The following is a 20280-nucleotide window of genomic DNA, read 5'->3' as shown; positions in this document are numbered from 1 at the left end:
TACCTAAACTTGGGGAAACAACCTAAAATTTTAAATTCTTAAAAATCAACTTATCATGCTTAATTCTCTAATGTCTTAAAGTTTAAATAATCAATGCATGAATGCCTATGTTTTAATTTAAGATATATCAATAAAAATCATAAATCAATCAAAATTTATCCTAAACATGATAGGAGAGCTTTTCAAGAGAACAAGGCAATCATTCAGGGATTTTTCTGATGGTGAAATGAATACCCCCCCACACTTAAGATGTACATTGCCCTCAATGTACAAAGATAGATATATAGAAAAGAATTTAAAAATAAGATAGGGAGAGAAGTGAAACTTCCTTAGTGATGAATGAATTTCCTTGAACATGAGTTTTGGAGAATAATCGGCGTGAGGGTGGAGGAGGATACTCCAGTGGTGGTAGAGGTTCATTAGTCCATAAGTCTTGTGCCAAAAGAATATTATATCTGGTGGTAGCTATGGTCATGGTCGAGCAGGACATGGCAGTCGTGGAGAACCTTTCCCGATGGAGTTTTTAGTTCCTATGCGATGATGAGCTTAGGAGCTCTTTATAACTGTGACAAAATCATGAACTTTTTAGGAAATATAAGGAAGCATAATTACTCGATATGACATAGCCGAAAGTAAAAATTTGTAAATAAAAATTATAAAACATAATAAAAACAAGCTTAAAGAAAAATAAAAAGTAGTTTTAAAATAAAAGTCAAAACATAAAAATAAATAATAAATAAAAGTTTTTAAACATATTCATCGCTAGATGGTTCGCGAGGTTGGGGTGGCGATGAGATGTGGAAGTGCTGACAAATCTGCTGTAAAGTAGCATCAATGTTATCGAAGCGCTAAAAACACTGTTGCTCGAATCGGGTAAGGCACTCAGAGATGTCAATGTATAAAGCCGCCACATGAACTGGACGAGAAGGAGGTGGTGGCTGAGACAGTGGGTCCTCGTGACGTAGAGGGACATCATCAGTAATGTCCACGGGGGCATCCTCCTCGGTGGATTGGGCAAGACAGTATTGAGGAGGGAAGGTGCCACGTCGTCTCTCGATCATCCTCATACTTAGCATGCTCGAGATGCCCTGTGGGGACATCTGGCCCATGAGAGTGAGGGAGGATGATTGGGCTGCTGTGTTGAGGAGCCCGAAGTGCCGAGCCAATCGTGTCACGTAGGGCCCAATGGAGATGACCCCCTTCCTATGCCGCCCTATCTGATGTTCAATGGCGAGGGCAATGAAATAAGCAAGGTCTATGACGACGCTAATGCTCTCTCGCCTTCCTATTAACATGTGAGCCAAAATGGCGTGTAAGTACCTCAAAGATGGAGGGAGAGCCGATGCCTTGGAGCGGTTATGTAACACCCCTTACCCGTACCGGAGGCCGGGATAAGGTACGAGGCGTTATCGGACAAACATACAAACATTAAACTAAAATACGGGCCATAAAATTTCATTTATATTCCAAAACGTTCATTCACTTACACATAGTCCCTTATTTGAGTCTATGAAGCCCAAAACATACTTTAGAAGGGGTTCGAGACTAAACTGAGAACTAACAAAAATCTTGGAAATTTATGCTTTAAGGCTCTACACGCCCATGTCCCAAAGTCGTGTTCCATACAAGGCTGAGACACATGGTCGTGTCTCTGCCTGTGTGGAATATACCTAGGCTATTTTCCAAGCTTTGGTCAACCTTAATCTCTTACACACTTATACAAAATCAAAAGCATATAACATGGTATTCATTTAATGATTAAATATCTCAATTAAACCACAAACATAGCATTTGTATGTCATCATACATGTGTCTCTCATTCTCATTTTACCTTGTTTACTATAGTACCACTTATACATTTATACCAAGATTATCATCTTACCAAATATCTTCAGCTTAATCATCAAGCATTCATATTTAAAACTAGATCATATCTCTATAAAATACCATAATTCAGATGCGCGAAATAACATGTTTGCCTGAAACATTTCAATTCAACTCCATACCCAACAAGCATTACATTGAGACTAGTCACATATATATATACATGTCATGATACATATCATTCTCTTTCTGTTTTCTTATAAAAACTTATCATTTATTTCATTATATCAATATTTCATAGACCATAGTTTCTATGTATTCCACATATATTTATTTTCCTCCTCCTCCTCTCCATTCCACATCCTTAATGTACATAGCATTCTTGTAAGTACGATTTCATAATTTACTAATAAATGCTCACATCAAACTGTCCACAAGAGTCATAGTCACTTACTTATTTATAATTCGAGCTAAAGAGCTCCAAATTAAGATCTGTAAATTTCTCCTGTAACTAGACTCACATATATTTCCACCATAAAATTTTCATAATTTATGGTTTAGCCAATCAGTACAGTTTATTCATTAAAATTTCTCTTGTTTCACATTCTAACAGTTCTGACCTCTCTTCACTAAAAATTAATTATCTCACAGTACAGAACTTGGATAATGTTATTGTTGATTTATCTTGAAAATATACTCATTAGGGATTTTAAAAATATAAGTTTAAGCCTCTAGTTATTTTTATCCAAATTTTTGTGATTTTCCAAAGTCAGAATAGGGGATCACGTAATCATTCTAAACCAGTCTCATAAAAACATAAATATCTCAAAATATAGAACTCCTTTTCTTGCTTTGTTTCTTTTACATGAAAATAGACTCATTAAGATTTAATTTGATATCTCATTCAGTCTCTGATTCAATTTCTACTATTTTTTGTGATTTTTCAAAATCACGTCACTACTATTGTCCAAAACAGTTTTACTGCTAATTCACTCTTTCACACTTTCTTTGTATTAACCTCATTTTAACATACATATCACAAATCATTTTCACCACATTTCATACATCACAAGTATAGGCCCATGATCACAAGGTCACCATAAAATCATCCTCATGTATAACTTACTTGTTTATAACCTTACCACATCCTGGTCACTTAATGAACACATCATTCACATAACCAAGTTCCTGCACTTATTCATCACAAAACTCACAAAGCAATACATAGAGAGTCTCCCGTTGAACACTTCGGATCAATCCTCGATACTTGGTGGTTTAAGCACATAGCTCCACCCATCATATAGTTTGGCTCTCTTGTACACATGGTGAACACTCAATACCACCCATGTGACCTAGCAAATTTATCTCGTAGCTCTCTTGTCTACATGGTGTCCTTCACCTGGAACCACGCATGCGACCTAGCTACATATATCCTGTAGCTCTCTTGTCTACATGGTGTACACGTAGTATCACCCATGCGATCTAGCTACATCATAATGTCTTGTAGCTCTCTTGTACACATGATGTGCACTCAGCACCATACATGTGACCTAGCTACATACTATCTGTAACATCCAATCTTTCCAAAGGTTCAACCGGGATTTCTCTCTCTTTTCCAACAATTTCACCAATCAAGTAATTATCTACAAAAATATTTCCAATATTATTATAAAATATCATAATACAAGTAATATTGATGTATTACTTACATATAAACTTACATCTCATTTAATATCAAGGCAATAACATTAAATTACACATTGCCTTATTAAAAATCATATGAACTTACAATTTCCCATAATATCCATAATCATAGAAATCACATTTATGTATGATAATTCAATGCACTTCATGTACCATAGACATGTTTTTAAATCAATTCATAAACTTGGCACCATAATCATTTAATTTAACATAATTTAATTAATTCACTAAATTTAACTTTCAAATATAAATTACAGCATTATTGCTGTATTATTATCATACCAACTTACATACTTTCAACACCTCAGAAATTATAATAAATATATAAATTTTACATTGAAAAATGCATAAATTAATGCTTATTATACATATGAACTTACCTCGATACTAAAACGGCCATTTTACCAACTTTCCCAACTTTCAATTTTTCTCTCATTCTAGGTTCAAATCTCATTTTCCGGGATCTAAAACATCATATTTTACTTATTTAATTACTATACTATTCAAAACAGTCCTTAACTCAAAATTTGGAAAATTACAATTTTGCCCCTAAACTTTTGCATATTTACACTTTTGCCCCTAGGCTCGGGAATTAAACTTCATCCCTTATTCTTATGTTTTATGACATGATGATCACTTTTCCCTTCTATGACAACATCAAATTCTCACTCTAACATATACTTATGACTATTAGGTATTTTTACCGATTAAGCCCTTTTACTCGTTTTCACTCAAAACCGAGTAGCACAAGTTGTCTAACATAATTTAAAACCTCATATTCTATCATAAAACAGCAAAATAAACACATTTCACATATGGGTATTTTTCCAAATATGAACCCTAGCTTAAATTATTGCTAGAATAAGCTTAATCAAATTATTGGGATTCCAAAAACGTAAAGAACTTGAAAAATGGGGTTAGAACGGACTTACTATTGAGCTTGGAAAGCTTTAAAGCCCTAGAAATGCCTCCCCCCATGCTAATTTCGGCCTCCATCAAGAAGATGAGTCAATTTTGGCTTTATTTTCTCTTGTTATTTCTTTTAATTACCAAATGACCAAAATGCCCTTCCTTACTAAACTTTCAAAAATTCCATCCATGTCCAATTTTTGTCCATCACTTAGAAATTGGTCAAATTTATATTTAAGACCTCCTAATTAATATTTAAAAGCAATTTCATACTAGAAACTTCTAGAATGCAACTTTTGCAACTTATTCAATTTGGTCCTTAACTTCAAATTGAGCAGTTTATGCATAGAATTTCTTCACGAAATTTTCACACAATCATGCAATCATATCATAGACCTCAAAATAATAATAAAATAATTATTTCTCTCTTGGATTTTGTGGTCCCGAAACCTCTGTTCCAACTAAACCCAATTTTGGGCGATTGCAACTCTCCCCCCATTAAGAGATTTTCGTCCTCGAAAATCTTACCGGAGTGAAGTTTAGTATCTTTCTCATAATTTCCAGCATTAGTAACTAATTGTTTTCAGGACGATACTTTCAGAAACACTCTGTCATCAATTTAAGTCCCAAGATAACTTAGTCAACTCTGATATTTCTCTAACTCTGTCCTTCACTTGTCAACCATTCTCAGTCTCTGGTCATATCTATAATTATTTTATCACTGAACTCTTTGATTCCACACTTAGGAACTTAGTCAACATGATTCTCATGAATTTCCGTTATATACACCTCATCGGTAACGGGGTGAGGTCGTACAGTCTCTAACTTGATTCTGACATATATCTATATGACACATTCTTTTTTCATTATCCACATATGCCATTATAATCATACTATCCACTTCAAACAATTTATTATTCATATCTGTCTTACATAAAATTTTCAATTATCTCATTTCAAACAAGTGCACTCATTCATACATTCTATGAATTTTGAATAACTTTAGTCATCACATTTACTAATTAATTTAGTCAAGCATGCAACAGCATATGTAGGCCAAACAAATATGAATAAATATATCACTATATAAACTTTCATCTCACATATTATCACATATACATATATCACGAATTCTTATTCATACCTTCCCGAGTTTAACACATCATAGCTACACTTTATTCAAATACTTCAATATTACTATTAAATGGTCAGATGTAGCTCGGTTGGAGAATACTTCATTTTAAACAAAATGGTCCTCATTAGTGTTAGGAGACATCACACTATCACATATTTGTGGCATGTACAACTAAACTCTCACACTTGCTATGTTAGTCCGAGAATCGACTAAACCTGTTCTGATACCACTAAATGTAACACCCCTTACCCGTACCCGAGGCATTACCGAACAAACATACAAACATTAAACTAAAATACGGGCCATAAAATTTCATTTAATTTTTCAAAACGTTCATTCACTTACACATAGTCCCTTATTTGAGTCTACGAAGCTCAAAACATACTTTAGAAAGGGTTCGGGACTAAATCGAGAACTTACAAAAATCTTGGAAATTTCATGCTTTAAGGCTCTACACGCCCGTGTCCCAAAGTCGTGTTCCATACACGGCTGAGACACATGGTCGTGTCTCTGCCTGTGTGGAATATACCTAGTCTATTTTCCAAGCTTTGGTTAACCTTAATCTCTTACACACTTATACAAAATCAAAAGCATATAACATGGTATTCATTTAATGATTAAATATTCTCAATCAAAACCACAAACATAGCATTTGTATGTTATCATACATGTGTCTGTCATACTTAGTTTACCATGTTTATTATAGTACCACTTATACATTTATACCAAGATTATCATCTTACCAAATATCTTCAGCTTAATCATCAAGCATTCATATCTAAAACTAGATCATATCTTTATAAAATACCACAATTCATATGCGCAGAATAACATGTTTGCTTGAAACATTTCAATTTAACTCCATACCCAACAAGCATTACATTGAGACTAGTCATATATATATACATGTCATGATACATATCATTCTCTTTCTGTTTTCTTATAAACACATATCATTTATTTCATTATATCAATATTTCATATACCATAGTTTCCATGTATTCCACATATATTTATTTTCCTCCTCCTCCTCTCCATTCCACATCCTTAATGTACATAGCATTCTTGTAAGTAGGATTTCACAATTTACTAATAAATGCTCACATCAAACTGTCCATAAGAGTCATAGTCACTTACTTATTTATGGTTCGAGCTAAAGAGCTCCAAATTAAGATTCGTAAATTTCCCCTGAAACTAAACTCACATATATTTCCACCATAAAATTTTCATAATTTTTGGTTTAGCCAATTAGTACAGTTTATTCATTAAAATTTCCCTTGTTTCACATTCTGACAGCTCTGATCTCTCTTCACTAAAAATCAATTATCTCACAGCACAGAACTCGGATAATGTTCTTGTTGATTTATCTTGAAAATATACTCATTAGGGATTTTAAAAATATAAGTTTAAGCCTCTAATTATTTTTATCCAAATTTTTGTGATTTTCCAAAGTCAGAACAGGGGATTACGTAATCATTCTTAACCAGACTCACAAAAACATAAATATCTTAAAATATAGAACTCCTTTTCTTGCTCTATTTCTTTTATATGAAAATAGACTCATTAAGATTTAATTTTCTATCTTATTCAATCTCTGATTCAATTTCTACTATTTTTTGTGATTTTTCAAAATCACGTCACTGCTACTATCCAAAACAGTTTTACTGATAATTCACTCTTTCACACTTTCTTTGTATTAACCTCATTTTAACATACATATCACAAATCATTTTCACCACATTTCATACATCACAAGTATAGGCCCATGATCACAAGGTCACCATAAAATCATCCCCATGTATAACTTACTTGTTTAGAACCTTACCACATCCTGGTCACTTAATGAACACATCATTCACATAACCAAGTTCCTGCACTTATTCATCACAAAACTCACAAAGCAATACATAGAGAGTCTCTCGTTGAACACTTCGGATCAATCCTTGATACTTTGGTTTCAGCACATAGCTCCACCCATCATATAGTTTGGCTCTCTTGTACACATGGTGAACACTCAGTACCACCCATGTGACCTAGCCAATTTATCTCGTAGCTCTGTTGTCTACATGGTGTCCTTCACCTGGAACCACGCATGCGACCTAGCTACATATATCCCGTAGCTCTCTTTTCTACACGGTGTACACATAGTATCACCCATGCGACCTAGCTACATCATAATGTCTTGTAGCTCTCTTGTACACATGATGTGCACTTAGCACCATACATGTGACCTAGCTACATACTATCTGTATCATCCAATCTTTCCAAGGTTCAACCGGGATTTCTCTCTCTTTTCCAACAATTTCACCAATCAAGTAATTATCTACAAACATATTTCGAATATTATTATAAAATATCAAAATACAAGTAATATTGATGTATTACTTACATATAAACTTACATCTCATTTAATATCAAGGCAATAACATTAAATTACACATTACCTTATTAAAAATCATATGAACTTACAATTTCCCATAATATCCATAATCATAGAAATCACATTTATGTATGATAATTCAATGCACTTCATGTACCATAGACATATTTTTAAATCAATTCATAAACTTGGCACCATAATCATTTAATTTAACATAATTTAATTAATTTACTAAATTTAACTTTCAAATATAAATTACAGCGTTATTGCTGTATTATTATCATACCAACTTATATACTTTTAACACCTTGAAAATTATAATAAATATATCAATTTAACATTGAAACATGCATAAATTAATGCTTATTATACATATGAACTTACCTCGATACTAAAACGACCATTTTACCAACTTTCCCAACTTTCGATCTTTCTCTCATTCTAGGTTCAAATCTCATTTTCCGGGATCTAAAACATCATATTTTACTTATTTAATTAATTTACTATTCAAAACAGTCCTTAACTCAAACTTTGGAAAAATTACAATTTTGCCCCTAAACTTTTGCATATTTACACTTTTTCCCCTAGCCTCGAGAGTTAAACTCCATCCCTTATTCTTATGTTTTATGACATGCTGATCACTTTTTCCTTCTATGACAACATCAAATTCTCACTCTAACATATACTTATGACTGTTAGGTATTTTTACCGATTAAGCCCTTTTACTCGTTTTCACTCAAAACCGAGTAGCACAAGTTGTCTAACATAATTTAAAACCTCATATTCTATCATAAAACAGCAAAATAAACACATTTCACTTATGGGTATTTTTCCAAATATGAACCCTAGCTTAAATTATTGCTAGAATAAGCTTAATCAAATTTCCGGGATTCCAAAAACGTAAAGAACTTGAAAAACGGGGTTAGAACGGACTTACTATTGAGCTTGGAAAGCTTTAAAACCCTAGCTATGGCTTCCACCATGCTAATTTCGGCCTCCATGAAAAAGATGAGTCAATTTTGGCTTTATTTTCGCTTTTTATTTCTTTTAATTACCAAATGACCAAAATGCCCTTCCTTACTAAACTTTCAAAAATTCCATCCATGTCCAATTTTTGTCCATCACTTAGAAATTGGTAAAATTTATATTTAAGACCTCCTAATTAATATTTAAAAGCAATTTCATACTAGAAACTTCTAGAATGCAAGTTTTGCAACTTATTCAATTTAGTCCTTAACTTCAAATTGAGAACTTTATGCATATAATTTCTTCACGAAATTTTCACACAATCATGAAATCATATCATAGACCTCAAAATAATCATAAAATAATTATTTCTCTCTCGGATTTTGTGGTCCCAAAACCTCTGTTCCAACTAAACCCAATTTTGGGCTATTACAGGTTAGGATTGTAGGAGGCAGTGTCGAGGGTGAGGGTATTCCAACACGGTGAAGGAGAGTAATGGATGTGGCGATTGAGAGCATGGAGTTCATTCTCCTCCATAAACTCCTCAATGTAAAGTCCTAGTGCGGTTTCGAACTTTGGGACGTTCAACTGGTAGACTAGACCGCCGGGGAAAAATTGGATTGTTCCCGAGTCATCAAAGCGGGCCACCACGGTCTAAAGATGGAACGTTGAGCAGAGTTCCATTGTGAGTTCGAGATATGTCAGCTCAACAATCTCAAAGAAAAGCCCCCAAGGATCGATGGTGAGGAGGGCCCGAATTGCATTCGCGAGTTGGATTTGTTCTAGCGCGGCCTAGTCTATACAACGGCCCATTTCCAAGGGTCGGGCCCATAGAACTGGAAAAGTTATTGGGGCCCAATGGGGAACTACAGGAAAGGGTGACGAATTTCTGTGATAGGGCCCGAGGAAGATGACACTCATTTCCTTTTCTTTGAAGCAAAGATAGAGGCTTTCTTTCCTCGTGAAGACGGCATGGTATACCTGCAAGCAAAACTATTATTTCGTCGTGATGAATGTTCAAGGTAAGACGAAAACAAATTAAAAAGGGAAAAAGTCATAAATTAGAACTAATAATCTCAGTCACAACTACTAGCAAACTTAATAAAAAAACAAGTAATTTTATGGCGTATCATTAGCATGATATGTAACATCCCGAAATAGGGCCTAAACGGAATAGTGGTTGTGAAACCACAAATACGAGGTAGAAAAATTTATTTTATTATTATTTTGAGGTTCATGATATGATTGCATGATTGTGTGAAAATTTTGTGATGAAATTCTATGCATAAAGTGCTTAAGTTGAGATTAGGGACTAAATCGAATAAATTGTAAAACTTGCATTCTAGAAGTTTTTAGTATGAAATTGCTTTGGAATATTAATTAGGAGGGTTTAAATAACAATTTGACCAATTTCTAAGTTCATGGACAAAATAGGACATGGATGGAATTTTTGAAAGTTTAATAAGGAAGGGCATTTTGGTCATTTGGATATTAAATGAAATAAAAAGGGAAAAATAACACAAAATTCATCATCTTCTTCATTAGCACGAAATTTCAAGGGTTCTCCATAGCTAGGGCTTGTTTCAAGCTTTCAAGCTCCATAGTAAGTGATTCCAAGCCCCGTTTTAATGTTCTTTACGTTTTTGGAGTCCCGGTAGCTCAATAAAGCTTATGCTAGCAATAATTTAAGTTAGGTTTCATATTTGGAAAAATACCCATAGGTGAAAAGTGTTTATTTGATGTTTTTGATAGAATATGAGGTTTTAAATTATGTTAGACAACTTGTGCTACTCGGTTTTAAGTGAAAACGAGTAAAAGGGCTTAATCGGTAAAAATACCTAATAGTCATAAGTACATGTTAAAGTGTGAATTTGATGTTGTCATAGAAGGGAAAAATGATCAGCATGTAATAAAACATAATAAAATAGGATGAATTTTAAATTACGAGCCTTGGGGCAAAAGTGCAAATATGTGAAATTTTAGGAGAAAAAATGTAATTTTTCCAAAGTTTGGGTCAAGGACTGTTTTGATAAATGTGAATATTAAATAAGTTAAATTTGCTATTATAGATCAAGAAGAGCGAAATTCGGGAGTAGATCGGGGAAAAGAAAAAGTAAAGGACTAAATTATAAAGTTTAGTCACATTTTGTATCGAGGTAAGTTTACAGTAAATAAATGCAATATTATTTTATTTTACATTATTATTGTCATTTTCCAGCATTTATATACTTATTTTCTTTGAATATTTAAAGTCAAATTAAAGGCAAAGTGACAGAGAAAAAGCGTTAGGAAGCGCCGTTTGAACCTTAGGAATGTTAGGATATTGGGGTTGACAGGACAGGACAAGACAGAAATGAGCTATGTAAGTCCATATCAGATATATGGCTTTGGAGACAGGAATGAGCCATGTAAGCCTATATTAGATATATATATGGCATTGGAGACAGGAATAATTCATGTAAGTCCATGTCGAAGACATGGCATTGGCAGGATATTGATAGACAGGAACGACCCTAGTATCCTTAGTATTCTGAGTGGTTCAACGGGTCATTGTACACGTTAAATTACAGTGAATTATCAGCAAAAGGGAAGGTAGATTATATTTATGAATAGTGAAAGGTCAGGTAAGAAAGAATGTAAGTGAGTAAAAAAGAAGGTAGAAAATGAGAAGTAAAGAAAGTTTATGAGGCTAGGTGACATTATGTATAATTATTCATTATGTTGAATGTTGTAATTTATTTGCTTGTAAGCTTACTAAGCCTAGTGCTTACTCTCTTTATTTTCTTTTTTTTTTATAGTTTTTATCAAGCCACTTAGGGATCGAAGGAAACGTCGGAGACCCGATCACACTATCGAAGAAATCACATTGGTATAGTTACACGTTTCGTTTTGTGTATGGCATGTATAGGAACTTGATTTCTTTTGATATGATATGATCAATGAATGATGTGTAAATACTTGCTAGTGATTAGCTAATAGAGTGGCTGATTATATACATGTTTAATAGTATGTATGATTAAGTAGTAACTATCACATGAAAAATAAGAAAAATGTGAAAGTAACTTAAAAACAGATTCAAGTATCAGAAATAACGGGATTTTGAAAAATCACAAGAAATTGTAGAGATATGGGTTGATGGTGAATAATATATGAAATTAAATCTCATTGTGTCTATTTTCATATGGAATAAGCAAAACAGGTTATTTTCATATGGAATAAGCAAAACAGGTAAAGGTTTTGTATTTTATAGGGTATCTGAGTTTTGGTGAAATAGGGCCAGAGCGATTTTTGGATCCCCTATTCCAACTTGAGAAATTGACCATAAATTTTACAAAAATAATTAGGTGGTGTACTTTATATGGTTAGAATCCTTATTGAATCTAGTTTTAATAGAAACAAACGGTATAGTCATATGATTTTTTTACATAGAGAAAAGTGGTTCGTAGTAAGTAGAGGCCAGTGCAGTCGAATTCTGAAACAGGGGTAACTTTAACTAATAAACTGTACTAATTGGCTAAGTCAAAAATTCTAGAAGAAAATTAGTAGATAGATATATGAGTCTAGTTTCAGGAAAAATTTATGGATCTTAATTTCGAGTTTTGAAACTCGAGAAATGAATTTTTAAGCAACCATGACGCAGAAAAATAGTTTATTCCAAAAAGTAAAATAAGTGGTTTAGAGTTGTTTAAAAGGTAAGATAAGTTTAGTAACACCTCAAGCTTGACTCTGGTGACGGTTTCGGGCATGGGGGTGTTACATGATAATAGTATGAGTTTCATAAAAAATGGAAAATAATTCTATGTAGCATATTTTATTGATGGAAAATGTCAACCCAAAAGGTATGAGTATTTCTATTATCCTAACCATAAATATTCACTTTAAACTAGTCAAATGGAGTAGGTAGATCATACAATGAGTAAGAACTTCAACATAAAAAAAGATGATAACTACTCTAGTTGCAAAATTTGAGTGATAGAAAGATGAAAATAACATGAAAAATGAAGATTACTATGATAAATAACATTAGAAATCAGGGAAAAAAAGAAAAAAAGTAAACAAACGCTAAAAAGAGGAGAATGAGCGTAAAAAATGTGGTTGAAGGCTGCGTACGAGAGTGGCAGGAGGCCATGTGAATCTGTAATGGCTAGGGTTAGGGATTTCGGGTGAGAGAGATGATGAATAGTGAAGGGTATTTATAGATTTTGGGACACACGGCCAGGGAACACGCCCGTGTTCTCCAATTTTTGCCCGTGTGATTCGCGAATTTTGAATTTGGGCGCGTCTGACATTTTGCCCACACCCGTGTTCCTTGGGCGTGTGGGTGCACACGGTCGTGTGGCATGGTCGTGTTTGTCTTTGTTCGCTTCTCCCACGCCCGTGTATGTAGGCCCACGACTATGTTGTTTTGGCAGGTTCACCCACAGTTGCTTGGCACGGGCATGTCGCACGCCCGTGTTAATTTGACAAGTTCGGCCATGGTTTCAAGGCACGGGCGTATCACACGCCCGTGTTGTTTTCACAGGTTCGCCCGTGGCCATGTGGCACGGCCGTGGCAATTTATTGTAGCCCGTGCTGGGGAAAATCTTTGCCCTGTTTCCACACAGTCCTAAGCACGCCCGTGTGCTTGGCCATGTTTGTGTGGTAAACCTATATACAAGAGCTCCGTTAGTAAGTTAGGTACTAAAATTTAAAGAAGTTAATACAGTTAGTGCTCGGGTTGCCTCCTGAGAAGTGCTTATTTATAGTGTAAGCTCGACTTACCTTTCTATTGAATGGTCATGGTGGTTCGAGGATTTTATACTCCTCATTCCTGCTGTGAATCTCATAAAAATAAGTTTTAGGCGGCTATTGTTCACCTTAAAAGTGCCGAACTTGGGATGACTTATCTCGACTGTACCAAATGAGAAAATGCTAAGTACCGTAAGAGAAATTTCTTCATTCGGTCTGGTAGTGATAATGTGAGGATCTACTGTATCTAATAAAACTTTATCTCCAACCTTAAGTTGATTTGGAATGGTATTGAGCTTGTTCTAGCATAGTTTTGATTTATCGTGTGTTCTCGGTTTATGTGTCTGCCATTCATCTAGCTCCTCAATTTGTAGCCTTCGTTCTTCATGAATAGTGTTGGAACGTCAGTGCGTCCAAGGCACAGCGAAAAAATAAAATAATTAAAAACATTGCAGCGATCCAAACCATGGATCCATGTGTAAGGAACGTATCGGGGTGATAAAAGGTTTCAAAATTACTGAAACTTCAATCTGAGTAGACAGCGACACCTATGCAACGGGAATCCTGAACCACTATCGAACCAAACCGCAACCTTTCCGATGTTGGCCTCTATGTAGTCCACCCAGTTGACAATGAATGGTAGAAAAATCTCAAAAACTATTTCAGTGATTTTTATGCTTGACGGCTGCTAGACCCTTTAGCATAGTTTCGGGCTTATTTATATATTATCTCTTTAAGGTTTTTATCCTTGCCATATATAACACCCTTTTAATTGGTATATCTTTTTAATGAATATTAATTCATTAAAATTATTCTGAACATAATAGTCATCATTAAAATAAATATAATAATGTTTAACCGAAAATTATAATTACATTAATTATAATAAAGATTTCGGTAAACTATATTTATTTAAACTTATATATGAACCAAATTCATATACTAATGAAATTATGTTCTGATTATGTGTACAACATCCTTGTACGTATAGTATGTTCAACAATTTGATTGCCCAATTAAATTAATTCTATAATTAATTTAATTCATCTGACAATCAGAATACAATACCAACTATGTTTTACTCCGTTCATTTCAACCATAAGGTGTAACCCTATAGGTTCTTGTAACGTTAGCAGTAATATTAGAACGATTCTAATGTTACAAACAATGAGTGGCATCTAGTAATGCATCATTGCTACCTAAGTTACGAGAAGTCATGATTCGACATAACCTTTTGTGATTAACCTTTCATGCATTAATCCTTAAGTCCTATATCTTTGGAATGGACACAAGTCATGGAATAGTCACACTTGCATAGTCCATCCCATGTTTCTTGATACCTTAAGTGAACTATGATACACAAATAAGTATGATATCTCATATCAACTTATTTGAGCATGGTCATGCATTTCTAGTCTCACTCAATCAAGTGGCCTAAGATATTACTCCTATTATGTAGGAGGGACTTATCCTATATTGATCAACCATATCCCTCTACATAGATTGTGGTATATCCAACATTAGTCTTTATAGAACAACCAGTTACGATGTTCGTTTGACTATATCAAAATATACAACTCACGATGTTGGGATAATGATGATCTCAAGTACGAGGATCATATACATATTAATCACTATGAGTAATGTTGTGGCAATTACATAATAATCCAACAAACATACTCATAGCAGGTCAGTCCAATATATTGTTCTCTAACACACATATTCATGCATTGATTTTGACACTCCATATCAATGACAACTCTTTATCATCAATCAAATACATGTTAGTCTTAATGCATTATTGTTGTCCTAGCCAACAATAATACTTGACTAAGGATCTTTTAAGAATAATCATATTATTCTCAGGACATTATTATAAAACAGTTTATTTATGTACACAGAAAAGAAACTGAAATAATAATGGCAACGCCTTATATTAATAAACATGATAAATCAAGTATGTTATTACAACCATCTCGTGATTGATCTTTGGGCATACTCTTACAAATAGGTCCTATACTATTGCTTGAAAATGGCTCATGTACTTCCTTCAAACTTATTTCCTGCAAAGTAGGTTGCACCATATTTTCAGTTTTAGTAGAATGGTTTAGACAATCACCTTCAATTTTCGATGTGTTGCCGAAATTGCAAACTTGAAGGATGATTGTTTCGTCTCCCACACGAAGTGTGAGCTCACCTGTGCCAACATCAATAATCGTTCTAGCAGTTGCTAAAAAGGGCCTTCCTAAAATCAAAGGAGTGTTGCTTTCCTTCTCTATGTCTAGAACAATGAAGTCAACGGGAAATATAAATTTATCGATTTTAACTAGTACATCTTCAATAATACCCCTAGGAAATCTTATAGTTTTATCTGCTAATTGAATGCTCATCCTAGTCTGTTTGGGTTTCCTAAGACCTAGTTGTTTAAACATGTTGTAAGGCATGACGTTAATACTAACCCCTAAATCAGCTAATGCATTATTAACATCTATACTACCAATTAAGCAAGGAATTGTAAAACTTTCTGGATCTTTCAATTTGTTGGGTAGTTTATTGTGTAGAATAGCTAGGCAAACTGCGTTTAGCTTCACATGCGAAGCCTCATCCAACTTTCGCTTATTTGTTAAAAGCTCCCTTAAAATTTTCATTACATTTGGCATCTACGATAGAGCTTCAATAAACGGTAAGTTAATATGTAATTTTTTTAAGAGTTTAAGGAATTTATCAAATTGTTCATCTGAGCGGTCTTTCCTTGTTGCATTAGGGTATGGCACACGAGGTTTGTATTCTATACTTACCGGTTTCTGCTCATTGTGGTCTACCTCACCTTTACCTTTGCTTATCTCAGTTTCTTGCCTTGGTTCTGGTTTAGGTGTGAATAACCCTTCCTCATCTTGACTTGTAATCGCGTTGAGTTGCTCCCTTAGGTTAGATTCTGTGTTGCTTGGCAAGCTACCTTATGGTTGTTTAGAAATCAACTTGGCAAGCTGTCCAATCTGAGTTTCGAGCCCTTGGATCGATGCTTGTTGATTCTTAAGTGCTGTTTCGGTATTCTAAAAATGATTTTTTGACACCGATATAAACTTTGAGAGCATCTCTTCAAGGTTCGGCTTCTTTTCTTATTGGTAAGGTGGTTGTTGGTAGTCTAGAGGTGATCTCTGATTTCCTTGGCCTCCCCATGAAAAAATTGGATGGTTCCTCCAACCTGATTGCATGTATTGCTATAAGGACTGTTTTGAGATCGAGAATTGTTACCCATGTAATTTAACTGCTTGTTGTCCATGTTGTGACCATAAGGTTGGTATTCTGAACTGTTTGATCCACCTCCACTTACTTCGCACTGCATTACTGGGTGAACCTGTGAAGAACTAAAAAAGCCATCAATTTTCTTATTCAAGAGTTCTACCTGATTAGAGAGCATGCTGACCAAATCAACGTTATAGACACCAGCTATTTTTGTTGGCTTTGTACTCATGACTTGCCACTGATAGTTATTCAGTGACATCTCCTCTATAAACTCATAAGCATCTTCAGGTGTTTTATTATTGATGGTTCTGCCAACAGCTGCATCAACCATTTGTCGAGTCGAAGGATTCAGGCCATTATGAAATGTTTGAACCTGTAGCCAGAGTGGTAACCCATGGTGAGGGCATCTTCGCAAAAGGTCCTTATATCTCTTCCATGCATCGTAGAGTGTTTCTAAATCCATCTTTAAAAAAGAAGAGATATCATTACGTGATTTGTTTGTTTTAGCTGGTAGAAAATATTTTAATAAAAACTTTTCGGTCATTCATTCCCAAGTAGTGATTGACCCTTGTGGTAACGAGTTCAACCACTGTTTAGCTTTGTTCCTCAACGAAAAGGGAAACAACTGAAGGCGAATGGCGTCATCAGAAATGCCATTAATTTTAAAGGTATCGCAAAATTCTAGGAAATTTGCCAAGTGAGCATTGGGATCCTTATCCTGCAAACCATCAAACTGAACAAACTGTTGATTTGAATTGTGTTAGGTTTCAGTTCAAAATTATTTGCAGCAATAGCAAGTCTAACTATACTTGAATCAGTTCCTGTTAAATTAGGTTTAGCATAATCATACATAGTGCGCGGAGTAGGATTTTGATTAACAGCAATTGTAGGAGGTAGCAGATTTTCTTGGTTTTCAGCCATCTCCTCGGTTGTGGTTTGACTATTGTCCTCTTGCTCGTTCTCTGTGTATCTTAAGCTTCACTTTATTTCTCTTTGGTTTTTGCGAACTGTACGATCGATCTCATTGTCAAAAAGTAATGGTCCTGACGGGTTTTTTCTAGTCACAAACTATAAGAACCTGCCAGAAAAAGGGAAAAAGAAGAATCAGTAATAAAAATTAGAATAAAATTTAAATTGCATTAAAAGTAAATGGCTAAATTAATAAAAATCGAGTGCTCCTATTATCTTAGTTCCGCGACAACGGCGCCAAAAACTTGATACGTGATATTCGTGATAGGTTTTAAATATTTATAATGAATCGTTCTTGAAACTAACTATTATCACGATGAAGGCAAGTGTACCTATCGAACAGTAGTATAGCAAGACCGGATTATCAAACCCAAAGGAACTAAAAGTACTAGTATTAACTATTTTTTATTATCTAGCCTAAAAAAAATAAAAGGGTTTTGTTTATCTAACTAATAAAGTAAACTAAGAAATCACAGAAAATAAATTCGGGGAAAATACTTTTTGGAAAACTCGATTGATTAAGACAATACCTAAGGAAAAATCCACCTAGACTTCACTTGTTATTTGACTCTGAATTGGACGATTTATTCATTCAACTTGTTCCGTAGAGATCTCTAAGTTATATTATTATCTCTCTTGAGACTAACAACGTCTAACCCTAGATTGAATAATTGAAATCTCTTTCTACTTAATGCCCTAGGGTTCCATTAACTTGATCTATGGATCTCCTTATTAGGTTTCACCCTAATCCGACAAAATCTTGTCACACTATCTCTAGGCGCGCAACCAACTCTGCTTAATTATGACAAATCTACTCTTAGACAAGGTTTATTCCTCCTCTAAATAAGAGCTTAACTTGAATCAATATCCTGAAATATCAAAACAACAATTAAGAACACATAATTAAGAACAAGTCAAATATTTATCATACAATTCAGATAATAATAACAAGATTCGTCTTAGCTTTCATCCCCCTTAGGTATTTAGGGTTTTTAATTCATAACTAAAAAGGTAAACATCTCAGAAGAATAATGAATAAAAAACATAAAGAATAACCCAAAACTCTTAAAAGGAAATTGAGGGGAGATCTTCAGTCTTGATGATGAATCCGGCTTCTGAGATGGATCAATTGGCTTTCCTTGAGTAGTTCCCTACTTCCTTCTCTGTGCGTCCCTTTTTCTCCTCTTCTAGGGTGTATTTATAGGCTTTGAAATGCCTAAGAGCCCTCAAAATTGGCCTTTTCCGAATTGGACTAAACTTGGGCTCAGTAGGGACACGCCCGTGTGCGATTACTTCAGGCCGTGGTCAAGCCTGTTAAATTGGCACAGGAGTGTGGTCTACCCGTGTGAGTCGTGCTTCGATTTTGCCAAATTGACACGGTCGTGTGAGGAAGTCTAGGCCGTGTTGATTTCGTACGTTGGCCCATTTTCTCTGTTTTTGGCCTGTTTCTCATTCCTTTCACTCTTTTATGCTCACCTAAGTATAAAACATGAAATTAAGGCATTACGAGCATCGAATTCACCAATTTTAAGGAAAAATCATTGATAAAATGTGCTAAGCATGAGATAGAAATATGTATGAATTACAGTTTATCAAGGTTTATATCCTAGGCTTGCCGATTTTTGTTTGTTTTGTCCTACCTCATTCTTACCTTCGCTTACCACTGGTTCTGGCCTTTGTTTTGCCACTAACCCTTCCTCATCTTGAATGGAAATTGCATTGAGTTGCTCCCTTGGGTTAGATTCAGTGTTGCTTGGCAGGCTACCTTGTGGCCGTTCGAAAATTAACTTGGCAAGCTGTGCAATCTAAGTATCGAGCCCCCGGATTGATGCTTGTTGATTTTTGAGTGCCGTCTTAGTATTCTGAAAATGAGTCTCTGACACTGAGATAAATTTGGTTAGCATCTCCTCAAGGTTTGGCTTTTTCTCCTGCTGGTATGGTGGTTGCTGAAAGCCCAGAGGGAGTGGTGGTTTCTGATTTCCTTGGCCTCCCCATGAAAATTTTGGGTGATTCCTCCAACCTGCATTGTAAGTATTGCTATAAGGATTATTTTGAGATCGAGGATTATTACCCATGTAATTTAATTGCTCGTTCTCCATGTTGTGGCCATAAGGTGGGTATTCTGAACTGTTCGATCCACCTCCACTTGCTTCGCACTGCATTACTGGGTGAACCTGTGAAGAACTAAGAAAACCATCAATTGTCTTATTCAATACTTCTACCTAATTAGAGAGCATGGTGATCGAATCGACGTTATAAACACCGGCTACTTTTGTTGGCTTTGTCTACATGACTTGCCACTGATAGTTATTTAGTGACATCTCCTCTATAAAATCATGAGCATCTTTAGGTGTTTTATTATTGATGGTTTTGCCAGCAGTTGCGTCAACCATTTGTCAAGTCGAAGGATTCAAGCCAT

At 34.7% G+C, this 20280-nt stretch overlaps 1 non-coding gene across 1 annotated transcript; it reads left to right on the top strand.

Annotated features, from left to right (window-relative positions):
- The first annotated feature begins 17281 nt into the window (after positions 1–17281).
- LOC121228472 (small nucleolar RNA R71) lies at positions 17282–17387 on the top strand. Its single transcript, XR_005926048.1, has one exon. It is a non-coding gene; the product is annotated as a small nucleolar RNA R71 (small nucleolar RNA).
- Positions 17388–20280: the final 2893 nt, after the last annotated feature.

The sequence above is a fragment of the Gossypium hirsutum genome, chromosome A04 (genome assembly GCF_007990345.1).
Source record: "Gossypium hirsutum isolate 1008001.06 chromosome A04, Gossypium_hirsutum_v2.1, whole genome shotgun sequence".
Taxonomy (NCBI): Eukaryota; Viridiplantae; Streptophyta; class Magnoliopsida; order Malvales; family Malvaceae; genus Gossypium; species Gossypium hirsutum.
Note: the sequence above shows the minus strand (reverse complement) of the source record. Positions and strands in the feature narration are given on the sequence as shown.